General features: G+C 42.4%; 1 protein-coding gene and 1 non-coding gene across 2 annotated transcripts in view; one reads left to right on the top strand and one right to left on the bottom strand.

Annotated features, from left to right (window-relative positions):
* LOC126281328 (Krueppel-like factor 16) overlaps window positions 1-19378 on the bottom strand; it is a 252597-nt gene that overhangs the window by 83137 nt on the left and 150082 nt on the right. The window lies entirely within an intron of this gene.
* On the top strand, window positions 17-89 carry Trnar-ucu (transfer RNA arginine (anticodon UCU)). The gene has a single exon. It is a non-coding gene; the product is annotated as a tRNA-Arg (tRNA).

The following is a 19378-nucleotide window of genomic DNA, read 5'->3' on the forward strand; positions in this document are numbered from 1 at the left end:
ACTTGTTGGCGTGCCAGTCCCTGTAGCGCAGGGGATAGCGCGTTGGACTTCTAATCCAAAGGTCGCGGGTTCGATTCCCGCCAGGGATGCACATTTTTAACCGGCACAGTTGATTGGAAAGTAAACATGCAATTTCATTTCAAATGAAAACTATGAGCAAATTATAAAAAGCTCTACCGCAAATGAAGTGCCAAAATCGGTAATAGCTTGCTGCTGCAAGTGTAGAGATTGAAGTTTGTGGTACCAATAACTGCACAATTAGGAAACATTTGCAGACATAATTTTTGGCACTACGAACTTCACTTGTTGTTTTACGTAAAATCCTAGAGAGGAGAGTACGTTCTTTTACTCCCATGTCGCTCGTTATTACGTCTATTTTAGTCTCGTTTTAAACTGTTCTGGAAAAACCCCACTTAGTACAAATATTTCTGCTAACAGCAGCCACGTGGGCTGCACATGAAGACCTCTACATCGACTTCTTCGTACAGCATAGAAGTAATGGAGAGGCGCATGGAGACCTCTATGTTAATTTGTTTGTATTGCACAATAATGACTCATTCAAGTATATTGTCTTTCTGATAGGACAATTTCTGCAAAACAAATGTCGTAAGAGCAAATGTCATTGTGAAATCTTTGGAAGTTCAGAGTAGAAATGTACCACTGATAAAGAAATCTTCTCGAATCTCCAGTCACATGCTCAGTGCTCAGCGACTGCACAAAATGTCTTCATTTCCTTATATGGAACGGATTTAGAAATATTTTTCTATCGTATACAGTAACCACTACAGCTAAAATGTTTTACACTTTTAATGTGCCCTGTCTTCTGAAGGAACGCATTTGGAACATTAATTTTCTCACCCTACCCACGAGCGCGCTGCGACTGTTTTGTTTACAGCAGCCCGCGTGTTTACAAGAGCCTTGACACGTACTGGAGAGAGTCCTAGCATCTGCGGCGACCAGTTTCTGAACAAACAATGTTAACTTGTCACCTATGCGCTCTTAATTATTGAAATTTCATCTGTTTCTGACAAATTAGCCACGTCTTCGTAACATTCGATAAGATCTGCTGAAAACAATTATCTCGCTGAACTGTCATACTACTGATGAAATCTATGAATAAAAAGTAGCAGTGAATAGTGTGGCGTTTTGTTAGTGTGCTGGAGCACAGCATTGCACAAGTGACACAGGAAAGCAATGCCTCGCCTCCGCTCCGCCCCAGCCTAGTGCTGTTTATCTTTGGAAGCTCGCAGAGAAGAGCGCGCAGTGCACACGTGGTGGCCGCCGCGTGGCAGCGAGCGCCACGCCTGTCCTTTGTTCTGGCTGAACGTGCTGAGGCCTAGCAGGCGGTGCCATCTGCACCGCGCCATGCCAAACTATCAAACACGGCTTACAATTATACCTCATTGGCATCGGCGGGAACAATACAAGGAATTGCTCAAACACTGTTGTCGAAGGGAGATTACGGATGGCGTGCTTTCACATCGAGCAATCTAAATATACCATGTAAACCAACACACACTTCGAAAAGGAACTAGAACAACAAACAGCTAGGTAATTTAACAATTATATTGTCCAGTGACCACATCAAATTACTTTCATTTAACCACATCCACAATAACTATTTTGATAATCAAAATACTTTAATATTTAAAAGGAAATAGACGACCCTTATGATCAATTTAAGTGGACTTTAAATGCGAACATTTACGATTAGGCTTTACCGTGACTTATTGACATTAAATTAAACAACAAGTTTGCTGTTACCAGTCACTGTTTTTTTTTTATCTCCACGGCGCGTTTCGAAGGTTTGAACCTCCGTCATCGGGTTACATTTAATTTGTTAGTATGACTGTCTGTGTGTGTGTGTGTGTGTGTGTGTGTGTGTGTGTGTGTGTGTGTGTGTGTGTGTGTTTGTGTTTTTGTTTTCGATTTTCCTCCAAAGACTCTTCACCCAAGCTTATTGGTTCACTCAATTTTAGTTGCTTCTATATTTTTTGGGAGAGTAGTGTTCTCTAAAAGGCTGTCACTTGTGTGAATTGCTGTTCGCTGAAAATAAGTATGAATGTGATTCTGTGAGGGCAAATTGGAATACCAACGTCATTCACGCTTTACTCCGAAAGATACGCAAGTGAATCCTGAAATCCCAAACGAAGAAGGTAACTGCGTTTGCGTCTTGTCTCCATAGTAAGCAAACAAACGCCTTATAATATCAGACTGACTTCTGGCAAGTTTGTCATTCAGTCAGATTTATTCCTATGTTTATAATGCGATGCAAGTTTTGACGGATGTAAACATTTAGGGGAAATTCGTCTGGAACGATGATTTTAATTTTTTTTTCTGTGAACAATCCCCAGTCATTCTCTGCACATGTAGTATGATTCTATTTCGTTTTAGTCGGAAACAGATAAAGACCTGCTCCGAACGCTCCACGGACAGCGTTTCTGGGATATCTGCAGCGATTCTTAAGGATGCTCTACATCTACTTATACTCTGGAAGCCACATTACAGCGTGTGGCGGAAGATACTTCTCATACTCCTGTCCTTTCCTCCCTTCCATGTTTCATTAACGAATAGCATGTGGGACGAACAACTATCCATAAGCTCTAATTTATCTAGTTTTCAACTAAATCCTTAGTACTATGCAACGTCTATGTTGTAGCGCCCGCCTTTTGGAGTTGAGCATCTCAGTAACGGCCGACTAAAAGATCCAGTTATGAAGCGCGCCTGCCTCCCCCCCCCCCCCTCTCTCTCTCTCTCTCTCTCTCTCTCTCTCTCTCTCTCTCTCTCTCTCTCACAATTAATACCACTTGCTATCGTTCCCAGACTAATGATGGTCGCTCAAGACTTTATGAAAAATTGTTTTCTAAGCCACTTCTTTCGAGGATGAATTACATTTTCATGACAGTCTCCCAATAAATCTCGACTTGGCACCTGATTTTCCTACGACTTGTTACTAACCATTTTAAGCAGCTTAAATATTCTACTTCAGTTACCCTTTTCAATGATCTGCTGCGAATATTGCAGTGGGCAAGTAGTGGACATAATCTATGTGCTCAATGTCACATTTATTTACGCTCAGGGTCAACTGCCAGTCCATACACCAACCATCAACACCAGTTTTCTGCGGCCTTTTAGCATTGCAACCTTCTTACAGACAACAGCGTTTGTCCGTTAACAGCCTCCTACATTATCTACTGCATCAGTGGTTCCCGACCTGACGGTAATTACTCTTAGGGGTAAAATGAAATTTTCTGAGACATAAAAACAAAAGTGTTCAGTTGTGGTTTGATCACGAAACTAAATTATTTTATCATATCAGAATCATATCACTATTGATTAACACTAATACTGATTAAAAGGTTAATAATACATTTCTTTTCAAATACTAGCATAAACGCACGACAATATAGTGAAGTAATAGCTTGTGAAACGAATATATGAATAACATTTTCCTCACATAATCCAGCTACTTAACACATACTTTGTACCATGACTATGACAGTAAAACATACACATACCTCGCATATGCTTAAACAAGTCACGAAAATGCCTCACAGTTGTACGTAGTTCCCACAATGGAAATAAATTTCTTCAATATTGCAATATTGATTTCGTAACAGATAAATGAACTGACAGCGCTACAAAACAGTGACTACTGTGGCATACATATTATTATTATTATTATTATTATTATTGGTAGCCGCCAAACAATGCTCTGATAGACTGAAGTCTTCCAGTTTCTGCCAGATAAGAACTACAGAATCTCGTAACAAAGTGCTTTACAAACAGTAGGAGTATGTATACGGCACATTATTTTGATTAGGTTGATTTTAGATGGTGGTGCAGGGTGTTGGTGAAATATGAGTGGCTGGAACGGGGAGTGGGGCAGAGAGAGCATGTTTTGTAACATGCGTCTACCATCAATGCGGATAGTGAGCTTCATTTTCTGTGGAGGAGTTTTAACTGCGATAAAGTTTTGGTTTATCTTCGATTAAAAAAGGTTATCGGAAATAAGCAGTACCAACCGTTTCATGACTCACTAATTCGTGATTTAATGAAACATTTACAAAAACTAAATATTTGTCGTTTGTCATTTTAAAAATAAAGATGTTCAAAGAGAATCTTTCTTACCCTACAGTTCAGCTAGGCGCTACTGTTGTTGGTGGGAAGAGGATTGAGGTACTACTTACAAGAGAACCTCCCCACGCACCCCCCTCAGATTTAGTTATAACTTGGCACAGTGGATAGGCCTTGAAAAACTGAACACAGATCAATCGAGAAAACAGGAAGAAGTTGTGTGGAACTATGAAAAAAAATAAGCAAAATACACTAACTGAGTAGTCCATGTGCAAGATAGGCAACATTAAGGATAACGTGAGCTCAGGAGCGGCCGTGGTTTCGTGGTTAGTGTGAGCAGCTGCGGAACTAGAGGTCCTTGGTTCAAGTCTTCCCTCGAATGAAAAGTTTATTTTTTTATTTTCAGACAATTATTATCTGTCCGTCCGTCCGATGCGAGGTAACTGCGCCGTAGTATTGGGCAAGGTATAAGAATCATTTTACCCATTCGCTAAGTGTACAAGTTAGAGAGGGCAGCGAAGCCTCTGACCGAACACGCTGAGTTACCGTGCCGGCGAAGGACCATGGCGCTCCTGAGCTCACATTGTCCTTAATGTTGCCTATCTTGAACATGGACTACTCAGTTTGTATAATTTGCTTATTTTTTTCATAGTTCCACACAACTTCTTCCTGTTTTCTCGATTGATCTGTGTTCAGTTTTTCAAGGCCTATCCACTGTGCCAACTTATAACTAAATCTGAAGGGGGTGCGATAGGCACGTTCCCTTGTCAATATCTGACTGGATTAATATATGCTGTGAACAATAACGACCCTGTAGCGCTCCCTTGGGGTACTCCCGAAATTATCTTTAATTCAGTCTCTTTTTGTTGCGTTAAAGACGACGTGCTGAGTTCTATTCGCAAGGATGTCCTGAATCCAATCATAAAACTTGTCTGACAGCCGGTAAGCTCGTATCCAGTGCAGTAAACGACAACGGAGCTGTCCTGAGTGTCTTTACAATTTCAATTAACACGCCATCAATTCAAGTTCCTTTACCAAAGGCTTCAGTCTCTTGCCCACACTTTAAGATATTAATAAAAATGCATGCTCTACAAAGAAGCAAATCATAGGGGCAGCTGTTGCAGGTGACATTTACGTACGCGGTACGGTACCGCTGTACTAGGCGATGTATCGTTTTGTGACTGAACTTTTCTAGTTGTTGCATTCGAAAAGAAAGAACAGAATTCCCCTCTATAATACAGACGAGGGAAAACTTGAGTTTTATAGACTGGGTCGTTTACTGCAGTCCCACCTTGCACCAAATTAACCGCCTCCCCGCCTGTTAGTGTGACTTCCGGAGGTGCCAACCGACAAGCCAAGCCAAGCCGCCTACGGCAGAAATAGACGGCCGTTACGTGCTAAGCAGCGCCAGCGACGCTGCACTGCCACCGCCCATCCCGGCAGCAGAGGAACCGTTGCACCATTTGGCACGACACTGCCGCCAGAGTTCACAGACTACTTACAGATAAGGTAGAGCCGCGCAACTGGCATTACCTGCAACCAAAAGGAACGACACATTAGAAATCATGCCTCCGATTCATTATGATCAGAAAACTATGCAACATTCCGCTGCTGCGTTATTTACATCGGCTACCATGGATGCACAATACACCTCTTCACATATCAAATACCGTTTATTATTTTATAGGTCTTTCTCTGTGTCTACCACACGATTGTGGAACAAACTGCCCTACAATATGTGTCTTATCCTAAACCACTCTGCGTTCAAATCGAGATTAAAACTTCAGCTGTTATCAGTGTAGCTTTCCTATTAGCATATCAATGCCGCACTATAAACTATCTGTACTTTTCCCATCTCTCTCTCTCTCTCTCTCTCTCTCTCTCTCTCTCTCTCTCTCTCTCTCTCTCTCTCTCTCTCTCTCTCTCTCTCTCTCACCAATCAACTTCTTGGTCCACTTTGGTTCATTCTGTACTGTTGCCCCCGAAGTTCTGTTAAATTCAACAGAAAAGTAGCGTGGAAATTGCTTATCACAATTTTAATGGAACTGTCTTCATCATGATTATTATTATGTGTATTCCTGCTGCACTATACTCACAGTAATGCTGACTCACTAACGAGGTCTACTTACATGTGAGAAGCATGAAAGTGCTGATCTTGTCCGACGAAACAAATGCATAAGTAAATACATAGACTAAAATAAATGGCTCTCAGTACTATGGGACTTAACATCTGAGGTCAGCAGTCCCCTAGAACTACTTAAACCTAACTAACCTAAGGACATCACACACATCCAAGCCCGAGGCAGTATTCGAACCTGCGACCGTAGCGGTCACGCGGTTCCAGACTACAGCGCCTAGAACCGCACGGCCACACCGGCCACTACATAAAGACAGATTAGGAAAGGAGACAAAGTAGTAGACGAGTTTTGCTATTTGGGCAACAAAGTAACAGGTGACGGCTGAAGTAGAGAAGATATAAAATGTGGACTGGCAATGGCAAGGAAAGCGTTTCTGAAGAAAAGACATTGGTTAATTTCGAATTTTAGTATTAGAAGTCTTTTTCTAAAAGTACGTGTCTTGAGTGTAGCCATGTATAGAAGTGAAATGTAGACGATAAACAGTTTAGCCAAGGAAGAATAGAAGCTTTTGAAATGTGATGCTATAAAAGAATGCTGAAGATTAGATGAGTAGATCGCGTACTAATGAGTAGTTACTGAATAAAATTGATGTGGAAAAGTGTAGCACGATCTGACCAGAAGAAGGGAACTGCTGACCGGGCACGATCTCTGACATCAAGGGATCACGAGTTTAGTACTGTAGGGAAATGTGGAAATAGGGAAATGTGGAAAGCAAAAGTCGTAGAGGGAGACGAAGAGGTGATCACAGTAAGCAGATTCAGATGGATGTACGTAGCAGCAGTTACTCGGAGATGTTTGCACAGGATAGAGTAGCATGGACAGCTGCATCAAACCAGTCTTCGGAATGAAAAACAACAACAGTGATTTCCTACTCCACAGTGATATGATCGCATCACCGGAAACAACAGCACAAAACTATTTTCATCTGCATGGGAAACAGCACAAAAATATTTGCATCTGTTTAATCTTAGATAATGCACAGATGATACGTACTTCGTAACTACATTGAGTATGGCGAAAACGCTAGGATATCACTGTTGCCTGCAACGTATTTTGCTTTGTCTCTGATGCAATACGAAACACGTTTATTATTATTATTATTATACAATCTGCAATAGGACTTTCGTCTGAATACACCTCATTACGACAACGGGAACATTTTTTTGGAAGGTAGTATTAATGGGTTTGGACTCTTTACCGTATAATATAAAAGAAAAGGGAGAAGGGTCAGAAGACGCTGTGCCCCTAGAAGTACATGATACGAGACATCCGACTCGATAAATTGGCTATTAGTGGGCTGCTATCATTAGCAGACTACCGCTGTTGTACAGCCAACAGAAGGCCCACATGGCCACGTAATGAAACCTTGCTGTAATGAAAGCTTCCTGAAAGGGCAGTGGTTCTCTAATTACATACGGCATATGCACAACGGTCCGCTGTTAGCAATCAACCGGTGTTCGCGTGAACATCGTTATGCGCCCTTTTCTCGTTCTGTGTGTGTCTCCATCGAAGAGTATAATGGCGAATTACAGACTTCGGTAGCACTTTTCAACCATCTGTAGCATGTTCTTTATCCGAAGTCTGCAAGGTTTTTTAAATAGTTGCCGCCATCCAGTTGGCTACAGACAGTTGGAGTGATCTATATAGTGACCAATTATCACATTTTTAGGATAGAACATTTTTTACAACCCACTCATAATTTCATTTGAAACGAAGTTTCATGTTTATGAAACAACTAACTGTGCATCCTTCGACGGAACCGATCCCGCGACCTTTGGATTACAAGTGTGCTACTGCGCCTGACAACCCAACAAAAAAAATTGTAGTGTAATTTTTCTAACGTCATAGACACGCTTTCTCAATGTAGCAGCAGTTTCAAAATGACAACAGCGGGCATGAGAGATTATATCAATAAAATATGACAGGTGTCTCATTTGTGAAGTCAAAGGTGGTAGCTGTATCAGTTTCTAGTCAAAACGTGCGTCGCAAACAAGACAAGATGTGAGCCAAGAAGCACTTTTAATGTGAGATTTTACAGATTTTACCATACACTGCTTGAGATTTCCCCTATTTATACCAGATTCCGGGAGGTTCAGAGGTTGCTTTTGCACAGCATTGATCCTATTACTGGGAATTAACTGGAGAGCTCAACGTGGCACGTCCACTCACCCATTTGCAGCTTCAAATCAGGCCCATTCAATCGCTTCGTGGTACACAAACACCTGAGCATCTGAAGGAAGTAAGCAACTGCGAGGTTAATCTCTGGGAAGGCGGCTTGTTGGTTGCGTCGCTGCTTTCTCAGGAGTGCTGTGAGATTCGTCAGCACATGCATCAGACGCGCATGCAACGCTCGACCTTGTGTTCCGGGAGTGCCGTATCGGTAGTTACGCAATGCATCAACTCCCCCGTCCTGAAGTCAAAAGCTACTGGACCTTCATGTCAGTTCAGGGAGAACCATAGGTTTCACTTTGTAACTCATGTAGGCTGTTTCATCTAGCAGTTCCTTTTCCCCTGTTTAACATACTGTGTTACGCGATTACATTTTAGACGCAGCAATAATATCAGCGGCCAGCCCGGCAGTATGTTTTCAGTTTCCAAGCTGTTAGTTTCCTTCAACAAAGTGATCAGTTGCCGTATGAACATCACATATTCCAAAAAACGCTTTCTTTAGGTTTCAGGACTCTTACCCGCTGTCAGCGATCTGCAGCTCGTCGGCTGGTGGCAAACTTTGGGACATAAGCGTCGATGATGTCACGCAATAAGGGGTCCTAAAGTATCCACTTGGTACTGTTTCCTACAAAATGGTGAATTATCGGAAAAAAGAACGACCAGCTCCAGGCGAATCGCGAACGTAGATGGAAGAATGTTGTGAAATCCTCCTTCCATTATTTCGCAACATTGTACAACAGCGAACAAAAGGAAATGTGCTGTCATATTTCACGGGCTCAGGTTCACAGCCGTGATAAGAAAAAGATGTGTAAAATGTACCGAAATAGATCAGGAAGTAATCTTCAACTAAGTGCTACATAACGAACTAATGCGCGAATGATAGGCTGGGATACACTTATATAGTGTAGGTGTACCAGTCTCAGGCCAGCTAAATTACGAGAGTGACTGAGAAGTAATGCCTCCGAATTATTTGTGAACTCTCTTCAAGCACTTTAAATAGAACAAACGTCATTAACATTCTACATTTTTATTATTCACGTCTACATATTTGCAGCTCTCTGCCGCTACAGGACTCCTAACTGCAGTGTGTAATTTGGCGGTGTAGAATGTAACTGACTCGGACGTGAGAAACAGCCTGCTGTTATCGAGTTTCGCAATATAAGACTTCATCAACATGCTCTCCTTGAGAATGACAGTCCAGACCAAACACGAGCGCTGCGACACCCGCAACACTCCGACGCCTAGGGTTCACTGTCATCGTCATACAGTCCCGACTTGGCCCTATCTGATTTTCATCTTCGTCCAAAACTTAAAGAACAACTTCGAAATTTGGAAGTTGTGGTAAGGTCTTACGCGACCAAACTCCAGAGGTCATCGGTCCCTAAGTCTACACACTACTTAATCTAACTTACACTATGGACAACACACACATCCATACCAGAGGGAGGACATAAACTCCGCGGGGAGCCGCATGGACCGTGCAAGACGCCTGAGACCGCGCGGCCAAACACCTTCGAGGACTTCAGTTTGATAGTGATCAAGCGGTGCAGGCAGAGGTGAGGTTGCTCAGCCTAGTGAGTCAAACATTCTGCATTGACGTTAACAAATAGGCGTCTACTGGAAAGAAATGCGTTCGTCGCCAGGGTACCTATGTTGAGAAATAAATATGCAGACATGAAGATTGGAAAGACTTACGCTGTTAATAACGCTTGCTTTTTTTAAGCTTTAAGCATTTTCAGATAAATTCGGGGCCATTACTTTTCAGCACGCTCTCTTATCTAGACAGTCGTTCACGCTTTCGTCGTGTAACGTGTGATTTACGACTTCTTCCTATTCCTTCCTAGGAGAAACTTAATTATATTTGGGACTACAAACACCCCGAAGTACGAATACGAGCAACGAACCGTCCGAGAAACTGTGTGCTACGCACATTGCGCGTTCGTCTTGGCGCCGCTCTGCATTTATTGCGCTATCGCTTCCACTGGACTAGGCTCCAGCACGCTTGTCGTCCCGAATCTAATTCACGTTTCAGTTATGAATGGAACAAAATAAATAAATGACCGAGGGCGCTGAGTGCAGTTCCATGTACCAAATTTACGCTATTTCTTTTGTCCAACAAGTGCAACATAAACGAAGCTTAATGGTTCCATTTGAACTTCGTAAGGGAGATAACGTACACGGCTCCGTACTTCGAAGGAACATTCCTGATAATTAGTTTCTTCGGCTTTATATTTCAAAGTTATAAATTGCCTAAGCAACTAGACAGAGCACTACGGGTAATACTACGTCTAAGTGTGCAAATATTTTACAACTAAACTTAAGCCAACAAATGCGTAGTGACTGCCAAGATTTTCTCGACAGAATGCGTGCACACTGCTCAATATGTTCTTGCACGTTCACGCGTGTTGACTATTTCTTGATTTACAGCCGGCCGCGGTGGTCTCGCGGTTAAGGCGCTCAGTCCGGAACCGCGCGACTGCTACGTCGCATGTTCGAATCCTGCCTCGGGCATGGATGTGTGTGATGTCCTTAGGTTAGTTTGGTTTAAGTAGTTGTAAGTTCTAGGGGACTGATGACCACAGATGTTAAGTCCCATAGTGCTCAGCGCCATTTGAACCATTTTGACCTTGATTTACACTCAATATTCTGTCGACCTATGAATAAAACGAGGCCAGTCATCAAAAGAGTGCACATAAAAATGAATCGATAACCCATCCAAAAATCAGTCTTCTAATCTGTGAATGAAAAACAACTTTAACGACAAACGTTCAGCAGAAGTTTGGTGAGCATCGTATTTCTGACTTTGCAATAGTTTCAGACGGGAGATTTCTCCATACCTAGTCCACGCACATTTTTGGGATCCGTAGATCCAGTTTTCTGTGTAGTTCTGACTGTTTTTTCGGTTGTACATCCTAGTTTGTGAGATTCGTTGAATTTGCTCGACCTGTCTACTCCAAAGATGGTCGGAGGCAAAAACAAAGGCGATGTACAATGGTAGAAGCAGAAAACAGAGAGAACGGGTAGTTGGAAACTTTGCAGCGCAGGTTAGTGGCGGCTAAATGCTGGAGAACATCAGCGGTGGGAGTGGTTCTTTCCGCGCTGAGAATTCCAGCAACAGGACGGCAGCCAGGATGTTTTGCCGCGTCTGCGCTTGGCCGCATCTGTTTATCTTTCGCGTTGATTTCGGAATGCGGACCGCAGATAGCAAGAGATGCTTCTTTTTGTAAGGCTCTGGTGTTCACAACATCTTAAGAAGCTGTGTTACTCTGTACTACCTTCGGGACGCCGAACTTGTGCCACTAGGCTGTGGTCGTAGCCCTAACGTTGAGCTTATTTATGTCTGAGGCTTTAAATTGGCGCTGAAACTTCGCTGTAGTTACCAGCTTAGGTCACTGTGTCAAAACGGTTCAAGAAATGCAAGAGATGTGTAATAGCCACAAGCGATTGCTGGGAAAATGTCCTACCTTCTTATCAGTATATGCCATAGAACCACTGGAAGTCGATATGATTAGATCCGGTGAGCTCTTCTGTATATCTGGTCTGTGAAGCCGTTTTATCTTTGGAAAAACATACTTTCTGGAGCAACAGGATTTTTTTTATTTCCAGTGTTAAAAAGCGAGAGGTTTGGTTACCTGCTTTGTTTTAGAAGTTTCTGACTAACGCATGTCACCTATGTAAGATGCCAGCATGTGCAGCGAAATGACGCGATATGGTCCCTGTACTTGAAATCATTTTGCAAGTACATTGTACCTGGCTTACTGATGAATACGTGTACCTACTACTATTTTGACAATGACTTCCAACATTATTCAACTGGCGAGATCTGTGTGACGATTGTTTTTGTCACTGCACTCCTAAGACATGCGTATGACCCGAGACGTATTTATATGGATGGGGTATGAGTGCTTGTGCAATGTTATACTGTTTGTCTGTTGTACATTCTCGATAGTTTTGAAACGAAGGATCGTGAAATTAATACTGGTACATAACACTCCTTCCGAATACCACGAGACGACAAAAATGTTTTATTTCTGACAATTTGAACCATGTACGCCTGGGTTGTATGCAACAGAACTAGCAAACTTGACTCTCTTCTTATATTCACAATACAGACTACTCGAAAACAGTTGACGCGCATTATGCAGAACACCTTCTGTAACACACATAATTGGCATCTTAGTGTTTTTCCACAATGGCAATGTACTTGTTCAAAACTCCACTTGTCACAATGGCCAACAACACCACCTGAATCAACAGGAAGTATACCCACCTCTCCAGTCTTAAAAGCTGTCTGAAGTGACAAATTTTTAGTTCTTTCGAGACCTTATAATGAGCGAGTATTTTGTTGACTTGGGCGAGTAATTTTTCCCTAGAGCACAGAAAGCCGACATAACTGCAATAAGCAAAAGTAGTGCGAGTGCTAAGTAAGTACCTTTTCAGTTCTCCTTATTCTTTTCGAACAGAGTTTGGCCTGCGTCGACTACTGTCGCAAATTGTCGCCAAATTTTTGAAGGCCCTGAAAACAGCGGCGGTAACTAACCGGGATATCAGAGAAATGGTGAACAACGAGTTCGTTTAGAAACGTTTGGCTTGTGACCAACTACATCTGACGGAGGAAGTACTCTGAGCTAAGACGTAGCAAACCCGTCACCCATGACGATGCTCTTTCTCCAGCATTGACTGCCAGTAAGCAAGAAGACAGTTTGAAATTTTACGCACTCAGTGGACCCGTTATGAAGACTATGCCAAATCTTTAATCGGTAATATTTCAGTTAACCTGATAGTTAAACGTTCTAAGGTTACACACTTTAGATGGCGCAGGAGAAGCCAAGATTTTGCATTATTCCCAGACATTACATGTAGCAACGTTAGAAATAAGGAACTAAATCAGGTATTTCTTCGAACTGTATTTCAAAAAAATCATTTAGTTGCCGAAGTGTCTAGCCCTGTACCGCACCAACCGAAGTGACACCGTTCAGTGGCACTGGAATAATCTCCAGCAGATGCACTCTGGGACGGATGTTCCTCTGGTACTGCAGAACTAACCAGTGGCTGGATTTCCGTGCAACTTCAACTCCTGGTTACCCGGTTTTTCCGAGCGCGTCCCCACGTATAGAAGCTTGCAGGCTCTTTCAAGGAAGACTAGACAGCAACCTTCCAATAAATGTCGTAACTGCAGACACCCAGTAATAGGCAGCAAGGCAGCAAGCGGCAAGCGTACGTGGTTGATAGAGGACAACATTCCACGGATGTATGGGAAACGATACCCCACACCATTTGCAAAACAGCTCTGCATTTAACCGTGCGCTCTCCTATAGCACGCTGCCAGCGATAGCGGCGATAAAGTGAGTGTCAGCACTATTTTCAGATTCGCGGTAGTGACAGTCAGTCAACGTACTGCAGACTTTTCTTTTAACTGAGCAATTCTGAAACAGATACAATAGTGCTGAAAAACATTTGTGTAGGTGCTGTGACAGCCGCTGTCTACAACTTTTATTAAGTTGGTACTAGTTTCTATACGTGGAGCATCTTCTGGCACTGCTCAAAGAAATTTTAATATTTTGCTTACTGATGCATTACGTACAGCTATAAAGTTACCTTAACATTAAGTTAAATGGCATCCTGTGTTGTTGCATGCCGATTTAACTTGATAATGAGGCAACTATGACCTGCTCTCGTTAGCACGCCGCTTCCGGGACTCGGGGAGGTGTGCCATCCCCGTGTCGAATCCGCCCGGAAGAGGGCTGGTGTGCCGGCCAGTCTGGATTTTGTTTTTAGGTGGTTTCCCACATCCAACTATGTGATACCGGGCTAGTACCCATGTCCCAGTTCAGTTACACGACTCGCGAACATTGCGAAAACGTCCTCATATTTTCAAATGGAGTAACACTAGACGCAGACATATGAGATACAAAAATTCTGTCGCAGAGGGGACAGATTGGCGACAGAAATGGCATCCGTTCACAGTTTACCAGTAACATCGTGAAACCCTTAATAAAGTGCCGATCGTGGGTTCACAGAAGACAAGGGCACGAAAAATGAACTATGTGCAACATATCACAAAGCAAAATATTTTTAGAATTTTTTTGACCAGTGGCGGAAACCGAACTATGTATAGACCGAAAGTAATAGCAAGTTAATAAAGCTTTTGACAGTGGCTGAAGGGGAAGCTACTCAAACTTTTATTTCGTGGAAAAATTTTTCCTCTTATCACTACTTTTCTAAAATAATTCACACAAAATTATGCCTGGCACTGCGGCTACAATTTTCTTGGCTTGGCCGTCAGTTTATTGTAATTGCTAAAGTGATTTACTTTGGAACTGAACTGTGAGAACAGTCCAGATTCCACGTAAGCTGGCTGTTTCTCCCTTCACAAAGCGGTCGCTCCAAGAAGTTTCGAAATTAGATTAGATTAGTAACAAATAGAGAAAACTTAAGATGGTGGTTTTAATGCTTCAGGTGTTCACACTGGCTTGAATGCCGGTTATGACGTCAAAGTGTTGACACTTCATGTCAATTACGGCACATTGTCGTTTGGTGGTAGGTTCGTTCTGATAAAGCTCGTCGTCCGTGACTTCATACCAAACAATGCACATGTAGGAGCTCTTGGAAGAAACGGATATTCGGCGCATAGACTGGACACCCCCCCAAGGTCCCCTTCTTAAACCCTGTCAATCACGCGTAGGATGCATTGGCAAGACGTATTGCCGCACGTCCACATGCGCCACTGGCAACCCAGCATCAGTGACATCATGCTTAAGTTACTTTCGTCCTTAGATTTTGCACACCAGCGTATTAACGACGGGTCAACTAAAGATTTTCTCAGACATTTGTAGCAGTTGTGAATGCTTTCAAGAAATTTTTATTTTAGGAGTATGTTTTTGAAGGCGTAGCAAAGAAAGATATTAAGCAGATTAACTGTGATATATATTCCAGCGCGGAAAGTCAGTAGCTGACTGAAAACGTCGTGCGCGATGAGATCAGACAAGCGCGTGCAACACACAGTGTATTGAAGAGTATCTTCAAGTGAGCTGAAACAATTTATGACGGCGGATAATTTGTCAGTGGACGACATGCTGAAACTTCGCCAACATCTTAACCACAAAAATGATTCAGGGCGAAGACACTTGGTTGGCGTCCTTGACAGTTCACTGTCTGGCCTGTTCGGCAGAGCAGCAACTGGAATAAGCTACAGCGCCCAGATAGCTGCTGCCAGCATATACTGCGGAACCAGTTTGGCACAGAGGGAGTGCGAGTGAGGGAGAGGGCACCTTTTGTGTTTCAGGTACGGAAGAGGCCCGGACGGGCAGGGCGCGACCGACGCTATCCGGGACATCAGCACACGGCGATCCACAAGTTTGTCGCCACGCTGTCTGCACTGCAGAAAACAGCGATAATGGCTTGTAAAGGACGTAAAGCCGAAAATCATCTACATTAAAAATATTTTCTCATCTGGGCGCGATAATGTATCAAGAATTAACAGCCATCCTTGTGGCACTCCACGTGAGAAAACCGTTCCATAGTGCACTCACGAGTAAATGAAAAAATGTGTTTTCGAAGTCAAGGTGGTACATGCGATATTTCTTTAATTTCTTGTTCTAAGTTTACGTTCCAATCCCTATTTTGTCAAAAAGGGTGTTCATAAGTAGCGATGCAGATTTGTCTCAGGCATCGAAGTAGATAATATAATTAGTTCGTCACCTCTAATCCCGTGTACCAATTAGTATCCCGTGTACAAATTAGTACGCTTCGTGTAACTGGAAAGCGCCCCAAAAGCTACATATGTTAGGATTCCAAGAATCATTTTCGAATTAGTTCTTCGTGTGCAACTTCCACTTCAGTTAAGAACAAAGACTTCGTTAATATTCTGCAACATGATGGCAACGCCTGCAGACAGTCTACAATAGAAAGAAAAAGTACCTTCTTCTGTGGACAGAGGCGCAGTAATGAACTAGACTGATTTAGGAATGGAGTTTGAAGGTACGAACCGAATTCATATCTCCCGAACATTAAGTCGCCACTCCAGAGAAAGAGTTCCTCATATTTGTTACGACCTATTCGTGCTGCCCCTACAAGCGAATGGAGGTTTTAAGCGCTCATTGATGTATCTTGCAAAATTTGGAATGGGCAACTTTATGTACCTCGTCCAACATTGCATCTTGTAGTTCAATAGCGTCTTCGTATGTGTGCTTACAAAGTGCAAATTCTGCATCATCTGACGCCGAACGACAAACCACGCCGACAACAATTTGCTGCGGATATGCTGTAGCGTTTTCATATAGACGCCAGTTTCCTGGAAAGATGTTTGTTGTCAGATGAGGCAACCTTTCAACTATCAGAATGGGGTAATAGACATAATGTTCGGATTTGGGGTTCGCAAAATCCGCACGTTGTCATTGAACAAGTTCGTGATAGCCTTAAACTAAACGTCTGGTGCGGGCTTATGCACGACAGGATTGTTGGACCGTTGTTCTTTGCAGAACAAACAGTGAATGGATCAGTGTATCTGGATATGTTGGAACAGTTACAAGATAAAAGACTTGCAACCCAACATCATTTTTCAACAAGATGTAGCTCCGCCGCATTGGTCAACGGCTGTTCGCTAGTTCCTGGACAGGAAATTTCCCAATCGTTGGATCGGAAACAGAGGACCCATTGGCCACCCAACATTACGCCGCTCGATTTCTTCATGTGAGGAAACGTGAAGGACCGCGTGTATGCGACCAAGGTTAATGATATTGAGTCTCTGAAATCAGGGAGGTTTGAGTGGGACACCCTGTATATGCATCGCAATACAAAAGCAAAGTGCAAATAAGGTGAAAGTTCTCAACCTATCTGAAATAACGCCTTCAGATTATTTTAAAATTAACTTTCTGTTTAAGCGGTGTCCAATTAATTTCCAACATCAAATCCCTCCACAGCCCAGATGCAGGCCACTTTTGACGTGTTTATTCATGAAGTTCCAGAATACTCATTCGCCTGTTCCTGTTTTACCTTGTGTAAGATGATCCGTAAGTATTCTGCATCCCAGTGATTATTATTTTAATCCTTTCCGGTCTATGAAATCGAGTTCGCTATCAGCTTCCACCCACTACCTTGATTGTTGTTTCTTTTCTGACAAAGTTGTGGATGTACGAGGGGTATTCAGAAAGTAAGGTACAATCAGTCGTGAATATGAAAACAATATGAAAATCTAAAATGTTTTATTTGCAGCAGTTAGCTAGACCTTCCATATATTTCTCTAAATAGTCGCTGCCCCCACTTAAAAACGTTTGACGTAGGGTTGTACCAACTTTCCAGTGCCCTCGTCATAGAAGGCCGCCACATGTGCTTCCCGCAAAATTTCTACGCTGGTTTACAGCTCGATGTCTGTGCCAAAATGTTTTCATAGACAGCGGTTCATGAGAGCAGAAACGAAACTCGTGGGACGCAATTACGGGCCGTATTGTTGCTAATCAAACACTTCTCATCGAAAGCGATGCAGGAGCATCCTCATTGCACCTGCAGAGTGCGTGCGAGAATTGTCATGAAGAAGCAAACGCATGACACTCATGTTGTGTGGGATGAATAGCTTCAGGCAAAGTTCTCACCAGACCATCACACTTGGTGGCAGACACTTTTTTCTGGGCATCTTTAGGTGCTCACTGTGCGCCCAAGACTGGAAAGAGCAACGTGACGCGATCGACGGGCATACTAGAGACACTGCCCAACACATTCGTAAAAAGTTTCATCGGATTTTCACTGTCGTTTCCATTTCGCAATCGATCGGACCTTACTTTCCGAAATGCCCTCGTTTATAAAAGGGGACCTACGAAGAAAATTCCTGATTTCTTATTAAAGGGTCGAATCATTCGTTTTCACAGTTACTGCTGGTCAGTATCAAATCCTTTCTATTCAACTTGCTTCTGGTCAGCAAAAAACCCTTTCTATTGAACTTTCAGTGCTATTAACAAATCGCATATCGAGCAGCTAATCTAGTCCAAATCTATTCTTTCATATGAAAACTGCTTTTTTTCGTCATGAACTAATTTCAGCGTAATAAAAGTTGTTTCTGATTTAACAAAAGATACTTTCTGCCACTACATAAAATTATCTGTAACTTTCCTTATTATTTTCTTCCTTACATATCTTTATCAGCTTTCTTCGTGTGGTTACGGTTTTAATTTTGGTTTGTCCTTTAGAAATGATTTCAAGTTTCATTTGTTAACATATATTGGCAGTCACAACCACATCTTATTTGCAGTAGAGTATGGCTCCCATCATATCCTGCAAAGCCTTATATGAGAAAACTGCTCAAGTTAATTCTGACACTTTTACGGAAAAGTCTTTTTAAGCTGTGGATGTATTTCAGCGTAAGCACGGCGTCAAAATGCGTAGCATGACAACTGGTTTCACTTAAAATAAGATATTTTAGTTACTATTAATTAAAATATCGATGAAGAGATATCGGTGTCTCTCATAGTACTTTACCTAGACGAAATCCATTTGCTGTTTCTTCATCCTCTGATCAAACAGAATCGTTTGATGTGCAGCACAACAGCTCACTATTTGGTTTGCATTTGGTTTTTTTGCTGTGATTTTTGTTTTTGTATGTTTTTAGTCCTTCCAGGTCTTTTCAGCTCGGTTCTATCAGTACATTATAAATAATTTGCATGGGACCAGAAAAGGCAGTTTGTAAGGGACTCCTAATGTCATTTGGACGCGCTGAACTAACTGGATAATTAGCCATCAACGTAACTTAAATTTACACAATACTTAATGTGAATCATTATACATCTTAAGACTGACTTAAGGCTTGTCTGATACCATGCGAAAGGCGTCACTAGCCACTGGGACAGAAGTAGCAGCCTTCCACACTTTTCTAGCTGTACGCCTCTTCACCTCTGCCTTATTGCTTCTACTTACATCCACTTCACGCTGATTACTGTGGTCTACCCTTTCGCTTATCGTCCGCAATTCGCTCTAATATAAGACCGAACACCAATCACATACGT

Source organism: Schistocerca gregaria, chromosome 7 (assembly GCF_023897955.1).
Source record: "Schistocerca gregaria isolate iqSchGreg1 chromosome 7, iqSchGreg1.2, whole genome shotgun sequence".
NCBI classification, from domain to species: Eukaryota; Metazoa; Arthropoda; class Insecta; order Orthoptera; family Acrididae; genus Schistocerca; species Schistocerca gregaria.